The following is an 11,313-nucleotide window of genomic DNA, read 5'->3' on the forward strand; positions in this document are numbered from 1 at the left end:
TTAACAGGGTCTTATAGTTTTCATTATATAGGTTCTTCATATGTTTCATTAGATTTCTTCCTAGGTATTTCATTCTTTTTGTTGCAATTGCAAAAGGAATTATTTTTCCACTTCTTTTTCTGACATTTCGTTATTAGAGTATAAGAATGCTATAGATTATGAACATTGATTTTGTATCCAGAAACTTTACTGTATTTGCTTATAATTTCTAGTAGTGTTCTTGTGGAGTCCTTCGAGTTTTCTGTATAGAGAATCATGTCATCCGCAAATAGTGACAGCTTGACTTCTTAGTTTCATATTTGGATGCCTTTTATATCTTACTCATGCCTGATTGCACTCACTAGGCCCTTCAATGTTATATTGAATAACAGTGCAATATTAGACAGACAGCCTTGCTTTGTTTTTGACCTTACAGGGAAGGTTTTTAGTTTTTCACCATTAAGTATAATGTTGGCTGAGGGCTTGTGATATATGACCTTTATTATATTAAGGTATTTTCCTTCTATACCGATTTTGTTAAGTGTTTTAATCATAAATGGATGCTGTATCTTGTCAGAGGCTTTTTCTGCATCTATTGATATGATCATATGATTCTTATTTTTTAATTTGTTTATGTGATGTATCATATTAATTGATTTGCATATGTTGAACCATCCCTGTGCCCCGGGGATGAAGCCCGCTCAATTGTGGTATATAATCTTTTTAATATGTTGCTGTATTTGGTTTGCTAGTATCTTATTTAGGATTTTGCAACTGTGTTCATGAGAGATATTGGTCCGTAGTTTTCTTTTTTTGTATTATCTTTACCATGTTTTGGTATCAGAGTAATATTGGTCTCATAAAATGAGTTAGGAAGTATTGCCTCCTCTGATTTTTTGCAAGAGTTTGAGGAGAATAGGTATTAAATCGTATTTGAATGTTTGGTAGAATTCACTGGTTAAGCCACCTGGTCCTGGACTTTTACTTTTTGGTAGGTTTTTGATGATTGTTTCAATTTCCATTCTGCTGATTGGTCTATCTAGATTTTCCAGTTCTTCTTGATTCAGTCTAGAAAAAGTCTAGTACTTTTTTAAGTACTAGTCCATATCTTCTAGATTATTAAATTTGGTGTTATATACTTTTTCATAGTATTCTTGTATGATCCTTTGCATTTCTGCAGTGTCTGTCATAATTTATTTTCTTTCATCCTGATTTTGTTTATTTGTATCCTTTCTCTTTTTTCTTTAGTGAATCTGGCCAGGGGTTTGCCAATTTTATTAACCTTCTCAAAGAACCTGCTTTTTGTTGCATTCATTTTTTTCCATTTTTATGTTTTCAATTTCATTTAATTCTGCTCTAATTTTCATTATTTCTTTCCTTCTGCTGACTTTACACTTCATTTTTTTCTTCCATTTCTAGTTTTTTAAGATGAAGGGTTAGGTTGTTTATTTGAGCTTGCTCTTGTTTTTGGAGATAGGCCTGAAATGATATGAACTTTCCTCTTATGACCGCTTTTGCCGTGTTCTAAAAGTTTTGATATGTTGTACTATCATTATCATTTGTTTTTATGTATCTCTTGATCTCTCTTTTATTTCTTCTTAGGCCCAGTTATTCCTCAGTAGCATGTTGTTTAATCTCCAGGTATTTGTGGTTCTTTCTACTTTCTTTTTAAAGTTGATCTCTAGTTTCAAGTCATTATGATCAGAGAATATGGTTGATATGATTTCAACCCTTTTATATTTGTTGAGGCTATTTCTGTGTCCCAGTATGTAGTCGATTCTTGAGAATGTCTCTTGTGCACTAGAGAATAACGTTTAAGCAGCTGTTTTGGGATGAAAGGCTCTGTAAATGTCAATTATGTCCAGTTGGTCTAATGTGTCATTTAAGGATGTCATTTCCTTATTGATTTTCTGTTAAGATGATCTGTCCATATCTGACAGTGGGGTATTTAGGTCCCCTACTACGATAGTGTTTGGGTCTGTTTCTCCCTTTAGTTTTGTTAGTAACCGTTTTATATATTTCAGGCTCCCTGCTTGGGTGTATAGATACTAATAAGTATTATGTCTTCTTGGTGCATGATTCTCTTTATCATTATGAAGTGTCCCTCAGTATCTTTCTTTACCTTTTCTATTTTGAAGTCTATTTCATCAGATATTAGTACCTCCACTCCCACTTTTCTCTGAATGCCATTTGCTTGAAATATCATTTTCCACTCTTTCACTCTGAGTCTATATTTGTCTTTGGAGCTGAGATGTGTCTCCTATAGGCAGCATATGGTTGGGTTTTGTTTTTTGATCCATTCTTCAACTCTGTGCCTTTTTATTGGTGACTTCAGTACATATATATACATATGTCACTTTTCTTTTGCCTGTGCCTCCATTCCCCTTTGCGAATTTGGATATTTGAATCATTCCCTTTTCAGTCATTGTTGTCTCAATTTGTCCCTATGTATGCTGAGCATTCATTACTATCTTGCTATAGCAATTCTCTTCTTATTTTTAAGCTTATATTGCCCTCTTCCTAGTAAGGGTTGCACTCTTCTGCTTCTATCAGCCTACTAGTCACCTTACTCCTAATTACGTGGGTTTTTTTGGTCATTTTGTTTTATGTAAACTGACCCCTTTCCATATTTCCTGTAGTGCAGGCCTCGTAGTGGAGAATTCTCTCAATTTTTTGTATGTCTGGAAAGGTCTTTATTTCTCCTTCATATCTAAAGGAGAGCTTTGCCAGATACATTATTCTTGGCTAATAGTTCCTTTCATTTAATAGTTTGACTATTTCATTCCACTCCTTTCAGGCTTGTAAGATTTGTCCTGAGAAGTCCAACGATAATCTAATGGGTTTTCCTTTATAGGTTATTGTCTTCTTTTCCCTAGCTGCCCTGAGAATTCTGTCTCTGTCATTGATTTTTTAATACAATGTGTCTAGGCAAAGGCCTTTCGAGTTGAGATAATTGGGTGTTCTGTTGACTTCTTGAATTCCAAGCTCTAGCTCATTCTTTAGATTTGGGAAATTCTCATCCACTGTCCAAGAATGCTTTCTAATCCCTGCTCCTTTTCCTCCCCTTTGAGAATGCTCATTATTCTTATGTTTCCTCTCTTGATTGTATCAGCTAGTTCTTGAATTTCTCTTTCATTATTTTTCATTCTTTGGTTTCTCTCTTCTTCTTTCTGACTTATTCTAGATTTCTGTCTTCGATATCACTGATCTTTTCCTCCATTTCGTCGACTCTTATTTCCCAAGCTTGTTATTTCATTTTTCAACTCTTGCAGTGTGTTCTTTATCTCCAGAAGTTCTATTCAGTTCTTTTGAGGGTTTCAGTCTCCTTGCTAAAGAACTCATTCTGCTTATCTAGTTGTTTTTTTCAGTTCCTGAAATTGTTGATATTATTCATTTTGGATCTGACTGAGTCTTTTCAGAAGTACCTTCCGAATTCTCTGTTATTTAAGTCACATATTTTTATGTCTGTAAACTTATTTTCTGGAGATTTTTCTCTTTCTCTCTCAGATGCCTTGTCACCTTGGTTGTTCATGGTGTTTAATGGACTATTTCTCCACCTGGGCATTAATAGAAGTATATTCTGCTTTTTCTTTCCCCCCAGAAAGATTTACTGTATTATGGTCCCTAGCCTGTTGTAAAGAAGGCAGTTTTCTTTTGGATTGCCTCTTGGATCTCTGCTTTATATAGAGTCTTAATAATGTCTTTTTTTTTTTCTCTCTCTTATAGATGTTTAATCATGCTCGCTACCCTTAGTCTCAGTTCCGGTCAGTGTTAGTGACAGTTTTGGTAGCGTTCGCTCAGACTCCCCTGGGGCTCCGCGGTGTTCTGCCTCGGAGGATATGGGGGAAGGGGTCCTCTGGGTTGGAGGTTGGGGGCTGTGGCTCAGCCTCTCTTTTGCAACCATGGCTAGTAAAAACCAACTGTTGTTTCTCTGCCATCCCCGCTTCTCTGTCTTCTGCCCTGATGACTGGGCCCTGCCACTGGACACGGGGAGCTCACCGCTCTTTCAGGCAGGGCTGTTCGGAGAATTTGCTGCACCTTTTCCCCTCCCCCTTCTCCTACAGGGAGCTCCGGCTGGGAATGGCAGCTTCTTTGTTTCTCCCAGTCCACCACCCAACACCTAGGTTTCTGACCTGTAGTAGCTCTTATGTACAGATCCCACACTCAGACGTGCTGGTGTGCAGTTTGGTTGTTTTTTGTTGAGTTTTAGATGTTCAGCTTATTGTTATTTCAAGGGGAGAACTCTGGGGACGTCTTTCACTCTGCCATGTTTCTGATATCACTGTCCTCATTGTGGTTTTAATTCGCATTTCTCTGATGATTAGTGATCTTGAGCATTTTTTCATATGTCTATTGGCCATTTGTATTTCCTTTTGGAGAAATATCTCTTCAGGTCTTCTGCCCATTTTTTAATTGAATTGTTTTTTTTTGTTGTTGTTTTTGAGTTGTATGAGTTCTTTATCTATTTTGGATATTAATCTCTTATCATAAGCAAATATGTTCTCCCAGTCAATTGTCTTTTTATTGTGTTGATAGTTTCTTTTGCTGTACAACATATGCTAATTTTTAAAGTTTTTTATGGAATTGCCATACTGTTTTCCACAGTGACTGTACAATTTTACATTTCCACCAGCCATGTACAAGGTTCCAGTTTCTCCACATCCTTGCTAATGCTTGTCATTTTCTGTTTTCTTTTCCTTTCTTCCTTTCTTCCTTTCTCCTCCCCCTCCTTCTCTCTTCCTCCCTCCTTTCTTCCCTCTTTCCAACATGTAGTTAATTGCCTAATCCCTCAGACTTTCCAGTCACATAGTTTTGTCGTAGCTCTACTTACAGAATTATAATTGAACCGGGGCTTAATAACAATAAAAGTCACATTTGCATTGTACCTTATAATTTAAAAATCTCTTCACCATCTTATTTAATGCTCACATAACTCTATGATTTGGTGTTATTGTTTTTCATTTTCAGATATGAAAACTCAGTTCTCAGAGGTTGAATAATTTGGCTACTGTTAGCCAGTAAGTGATGGAACTGGGATTCAAATCAGGTCTTTGACTATGAATATCATTATGTTTCTGTTATACCAATAATATGAAGCTATACTGACCCTACTATATTCCTTTCTCTAGGCTCCCAAATATCTTGGTGTTTTTCTTGGTTCATTTTTCTAAATTTTTATTAATTATTCCAACATGATACATGCGTTTCTCTACCTTATTCTTAATATGAACTTAATATGAACAGTATTATGGGGCCCTGCTGTATTAATTGAGCAAATGTGACCATCCCACAAATTTTATTGACTTTGTTAGGTCTTGTCACAATGGTTTTATCAAGCACAGAAAAATCCATTTATCTATTATGAATAAAGTAGCATTAGTTCAATTTGACTTATTTTCTGCAAGTCTGTAAGAGTATAACTAATTTTAGTAGCTGTCACCCTCAGTCTGATCCAATGGTGGATCATGGCAGACTCATATCAACTGGGGATCTTGTTAAAATGTAGGTTCTGATACACTAGACTTAGTGTAAAGCCTGAGATTATGCATTTCTAACAAGCTACCAAGTGATATCTTGGCTGTTGGTCCTTGAACTGTACTCTTGGTAGCAAGGATCTAAACAAACCTTGAGAATATAGTCAGTCTCTATGGTATTAGTCTTGCTCCAAGGGTGAGTCTTTTGAAGTGGAGCCTACCACTCCAGCTCTTGTTTTAAGTGATTTCTGGATTAGTCCTTTATTTCTCCTCACTATAGATCTTCCTAGAAACTTACCATCAACTTAAGTGTCAACCTGTACGGTTCCTTCTAGACTACTCTTTTCGTGGGCTAGGCTCCACTTCTGGTCTTCCTCATTAGGTTCTATTTCAAACTAACTGCCTGATTATAAACACTGTCATGGTGTGATGGTGCCTGCTACTGTGTCTTACACCTAAGATAGAACCTTTTGGATTTTACTGTTGAAGTTTGCCGTGCTTTCATTGACATTGACCTGAATGACTGCCCTCGACGGCAAGCCGGTTTAAGTCCCCGATCTTGCTTCTTTCTGGTAAGGGAGAGGGTAGCGCTTATAGGTGAGATTTGATGGGACAAGATGGAAGGTAAGACAATTCTGGGTCAGGATAGTAAACTGAACACACATCTAATTTCATTCTTTCTCAAACTACCACTATAAATACAGTAAAAATATTTTAAATTAACATTTTTTAATTGAGAAAAGGTATTTTTAAAAGAAACAAACCACTAAGACAGGAAGAGCAGTAGAAAATTATCAAAGGGTCATTGATTTGGCATAATTGAGAAAGCTACATACCAAAATAACAGTGGGGAAATCTGAAAACTAACCTGAATTACATCTCAAAATCTTCAGAAGGCGCAAGAGTTGGCAGAGCCCAAGTACCTTGGAAATGGGTATAGATGTGGGATGGAGGTAGTGTTGGAACTAAAATAAGGAGGGTTGTGTGAAAGCTAAGTGAAAAAGATAGATATCCTACTCTATTTCCTTAGTCAACTCTTGGTACCTCAGCCTAGGAGAAGATTCAAGTTATATTCTCTGAGTAAGGTAAAACAGAGAGCTTCTGGACTGGAGTATAGCAGGCGCAGTAAAACAGGAGGATTAAGTGACTATTCATATACTAAATGCTGAATGCACAGACCTCCTAACTCCCTTTTCCCATTTGGCTCTCAGAAAACACAGCTTTACCATCAAAGCCAGAGATTGAAAAACATTTCTTTGGGGAATCTTGTTTTTCAACAAATAACCCATGCAAGATTACCTCCTAAGATTAAGCTCAAAGTCAACAAGCCCCATGGACATGCTCTGAGATTTCAATAGCTATCTAGTTCCCCATTCAAACAAAACTAGAGTAGATAAATATTACCAGCTATCTGAGGAGAGCCTCTAATATCAAAGATAAAGAACAAAGAGAACAATATAAAACTTTTCCCCATGATTTTTCAAGGACAAAGGTGCATTTTATGATACCTCGAAAAGAGTATCATGAAGGAAAGAGACTGTACAAGATAAAGACAACCTTAAACACATTAGTGGAGAATGGTATTGAAAACCAACATCTAAGCGCTCGGTGTCCTCATTGCTACTGGTGTCATTACTTGTAGGCCTCTGAAAGGACAGAACTCGGAAATAGACATACATGTACTAACACACATACTATAATTACCTCTTTACATATCTTTCAGTATATTAAACTAAACATGAGTTCATACTGATATCTCCCACTGTAATTAAGTATCACTAGTTAATTTTAGCTTTCCCTCTTTTCATATCTGTAACCTTTCACTCCAACAGTGAGAAACCTGGCTCCCACCATCTGCCATCCATGTGCTTATTTGTTCATTCCCATTATACTTGTACAGTGGTTTTGGAATTGTTAACCCATACCTCCAAGGGAAAAACTTTACCCACGAGAGTGCAATGCTTATGTACAGTTCCTTCTGTCTTTAGTCTTACAGTTTCCAGAGTTTCCAAAGTTACTTAGGCCTACATTTCTTTTTATTCACCCTTCTGTGAAATTATTTTATTTATAATAAAGTTAGATTCTTTTGTCACAGTTTGTATTCCACCTTAGGATCTGCTGTCCTCCTAGTTGATTTTTTAAAAATTTACGTACATTAAGGTTCATTTTTTGTGCTGTATCCTTCTCTTGGTTTTGACAAATAGTGTCATGAACAACATATTTTTCAAGTGTAAATAGTGTGATAAAATGTGAGGAAAGACCCTTTGAGGATGGGCAAGGGAATAGGACAAGGAAGAAGCAAATAGAGATAAATTATTGGCAGAGTTCCATTTTGTAAAATAGACAATGAATTGTTATCTTATTAAATTAACTGATTAATTAAAAATAATAAGATTATACATGGACCGATGTTAGTAGTACACATGTACCAAAAATTATGAATTATGATTATAATCAAATTATATGGTCTTCTCATCCTCATTATCAAGGCGGAAAAGGAGCCTCTAGCTTCCCCAGAAATTATAATCAAAAGTGGCAAAGACTACCCAAGTGTCCGTCTATGGATGAATGGAAATACACAATGTGGTATGTACATGCAGTGTCATATTCTTCAGCCTTAAAAAAGGGAGGAAATCCTGACACATGATACAACATGGCTGAACTTTGAGGACATTATGCTAAATGAAATAAGGCAAGTCATAAAAGGGCAAATACTATATGATCCCACTCAATGAGTAGTCAAATTCATAGGGACAAAAAGTGGAATGGTGGTTACCAGGGTCTAGGGAAAGGGGAGTATAGGGAGTTAGTATTTATTGGGTAAAGCATTTCAATTGGGGAAGATGAAAAAGTTCTGGAGATGGACGGTGGTGAATGCACAACAATGTAAATGTACTTAATGCCATAAAACTGTACACTTGAAAGAAGTTAAAATGATACATTTTATGTTATATATGTTATGTTTATGTTATATATATATATTACTACAATTAAAAAAAGAGAGAGGGACAAAGACTAAAGAGACATTTAAATAATTTGCCCTTTTCCAGTAGGAATTGTAGTGAACCAGTGCTAGGAATTAAGACTTTGTCTCCTTGAGTTCTTTTACCCCGTCATCAAGAGTGAAGAAGGGGCCTGAGCACTAGCCCATGCCCTGAACTAAGACCACATGTCTCTCAGGTCTTCTATATCATCAGGATCAAAAAGGGCTCCCCATCCTCAGATTAATCTCTATTTTCCTGAGAAACCTCAACTTCTTTGACAGGTATCAAAGTGGAATCTGCATCTGGTGTAAACTTGCCCTACTTCAACAGGGCCAAGAGTGAACCTGAAAACCCAAGAACCTGATCATGACCTCTCCTCTCCCCCAAGCCTTCTACCTACATTATCAGAGAAGAAGCACACATGAACTGGGACTGAGAACCTCCATCCCTAGACTTCCTTCCTCCATTACCAGGGGTAAAAAAAATGATACCCAGATATCCACCACACCCTGTATACTCCCAACAACACTGAACAGACCTGAATCTCTATCTTTAATCTATTAGAGCTAATCCCCTTATCCCCTTTACCTCTGTTTATATCAGCCACCACAAAAAGTCCCTGTAATCCCTCTTGTTGGGAGAGGCAGTCCACTACAGGCCTTGGATGTCCCTGTAGAGGGTACCAAAATGCAAGAGTTAATAACCCCTGATATTGAGCAGTTTCAATAGTTAGTCATGTAAGCAACTAAGTAGATCAAGGGGACCATGGTGTGACTACTGTCTGCTTTCTGCTGGAGAAGGGGTCTTGTCTGCTGCTTAGTAAACGTACTGAGCCCCTGGCCCTGCAATTTTCAGCCGTGGCACAACCCACTCCATGTGTAGCATTCATCTGGGCAAACACCTGTCATCCTGTGGGGCCTAAGGGCAAGGGGAATCAGCACGATTAGGTTGATACTCCCGCTCTTTGCTGTGTTGTAAATAATAAACTGTGTTGCTCTGATCCATTAGGTTTCATTATCAATATTTAGCCACCAAAAAGCTGTGGCAAACCACTCTACTTGCTTGACTAGTTATCACCTTTGGAATCTTGTTACTTCTTGCCTTACCCTATGAGGCTCTTCCTCGATATCTCATATCCTATATCCTACTCTCCATATAAATTGGCATATCCCCTAGTCTTTTCCATCTCTCATCCCTCTCAACTCCTAAAACTCTTCCACTGGTTACTCCAAAATACATGATCTGTTATCAGCAAAGTCACCTATGTTCTCAAATATTTCTTGAACAGTCCCTTTATCTTCTTGCTCTGAATGCCATTGAAAGTGGTGGCTGTATTTTTCCCCAACATCATTACATCCCTGGGCCTAGGCATGGGCCAGGTGTCATTCTCAATCTTTCTTCTCTGATAATCCCAAACTCAGAATCTCATGTTGTCAGATCTCCCCCCTACCCCTCATAGCTTCAATTGTCTTCTGACATTCTCCCCATCCCAATAAACTTCCCTCATTTTTCTTCTGTTTTAGGTACTGGCCTACTCTCTAGAATTTCTCCTGTCTTAATTCTTGGCAATCTTAATACATACATAGATGATTTTTCTAACACCCTGCCTCTCAGTTTCTTGACCTTGTCTCCATGAATATTGTCTTCGACTCTATTTTCTTCTTATTTTACCAATAATCACAACCTTTTCAGCAGTGCCATGTCTTTTATTCTCTAACCAATAGTCACTCTTTTCTGACCACCACACTCTTCAGTACCCTGACACTTACAATTCTTCAATCTCCCAGGACCTCCTATCCTCTTACCAACTATTTCCTCCTCATCCAGCTTAAATTCCATGATCAACCATTATATCTATACCCCAGTATATACTTTAAACTCTCTTGTCTTTTTCTTGATTTATTATATTTATTTAGCAAAACCACAATGCTGGATACATAAAAACTTTCAGTTGCTCTGAGCAGTTGAAAGCAACTAGAGAAAAAAAAAAACATAGTAAAGCTGACTTGTCTCACTTTAAAATGTAGACCATGCATTTTATAATTGGTGGATGTCTTGGAGATCTTCCCCAGTGATCAAACCTATTTCTGACATCTTGTCTGAAAAGTCCCATTGAGGACGAGCCTTGGAAACTCTGGGCCAGAAGCAGCTTGTCTGCTGTACATTATTGGGCTAGAGATACTTCTCAGGCTCAGAGAACATTATTAAGAATGAAGCCTTGTGCAGAGCTGGGTCCATCCCTTTTCTTTGTTCACTCCTCAGTCCTCCACAACTTGAGATCCTCATGGATCACATGGTAGAGTTCAGTGCAGACTGGCTTCAGGGCAAATTGCAGGGCAGACCTCAGCACACAGACCTACCAGAAAGAGCAGTGCCCTGCTGCACACCAGGCCTTCAGACCTCCAGGTGGTTTCCAGAAGCTCAGCTGGTGTTGCCCACAGTGCCAGCCCAGGCTGTGACCTGATAAGCTAGAGCAGGTCCAGCTCTCCTAAGGTGCTTAGGACCCTTCTTTACAGAACCTTGCCCTTTAGGGGTGGTGATGCCTGAGTGCAGAGAATGGGGTGTAGTCAGGAATTGGGACTGGGTATAGGAATTAGAGGGGAGAGTGGGTCTGGGGGATGTCAGTCCCATTGATATTAATCTCACTGAAGCCATATCGAAGGCAGAGTTTCCATAGAGTTAGATTTTTTCCCTTTTTTTTTGCCAGCTTTATTTAAATAGACAATTAGTTGCTCATATTTACATTGTACAATTCAATGAGTTTTTTCAATTATAGTTAGCATTCAATCATATATTAATTTCAATTGTACAGCAAAGTGATTAGAGATCTATGTAACTCACAAAGTGATCACCCCACAAAATCTAGTACCCTTCTT

The 11,313-nt window shown here is 37.8% G+C and overlaps 1 pseudogene; it reads left to right on the top strand.

Annotated features, from left to right (window-relative positions):
* Nucleotides 1-6,070: 6,070 nt before the first annotated feature.
* Nucleotides 6,071-10,929, top strand: LOC111732926 (annotated as a pseudogene).
* Nucleotides 10,930-11,313: the final 384 nt, after the last annotated feature.

Source organism: Pteropus vampyrus, unplaced genomic scaffold (assembly GCF_000151845.1).
Source record: "Pteropus vampyrus isolate Shadow unplaced genomic scaffold, Pvam_2.0 Scaffold505, whole genome shotgun sequence".
Classification (NCBI taxonomy): Eukaryota; Metazoa; Chordata; class Mammalia; order Chiroptera; family Pteropodidae; genus Pteropus; species Pteropus vampyrus.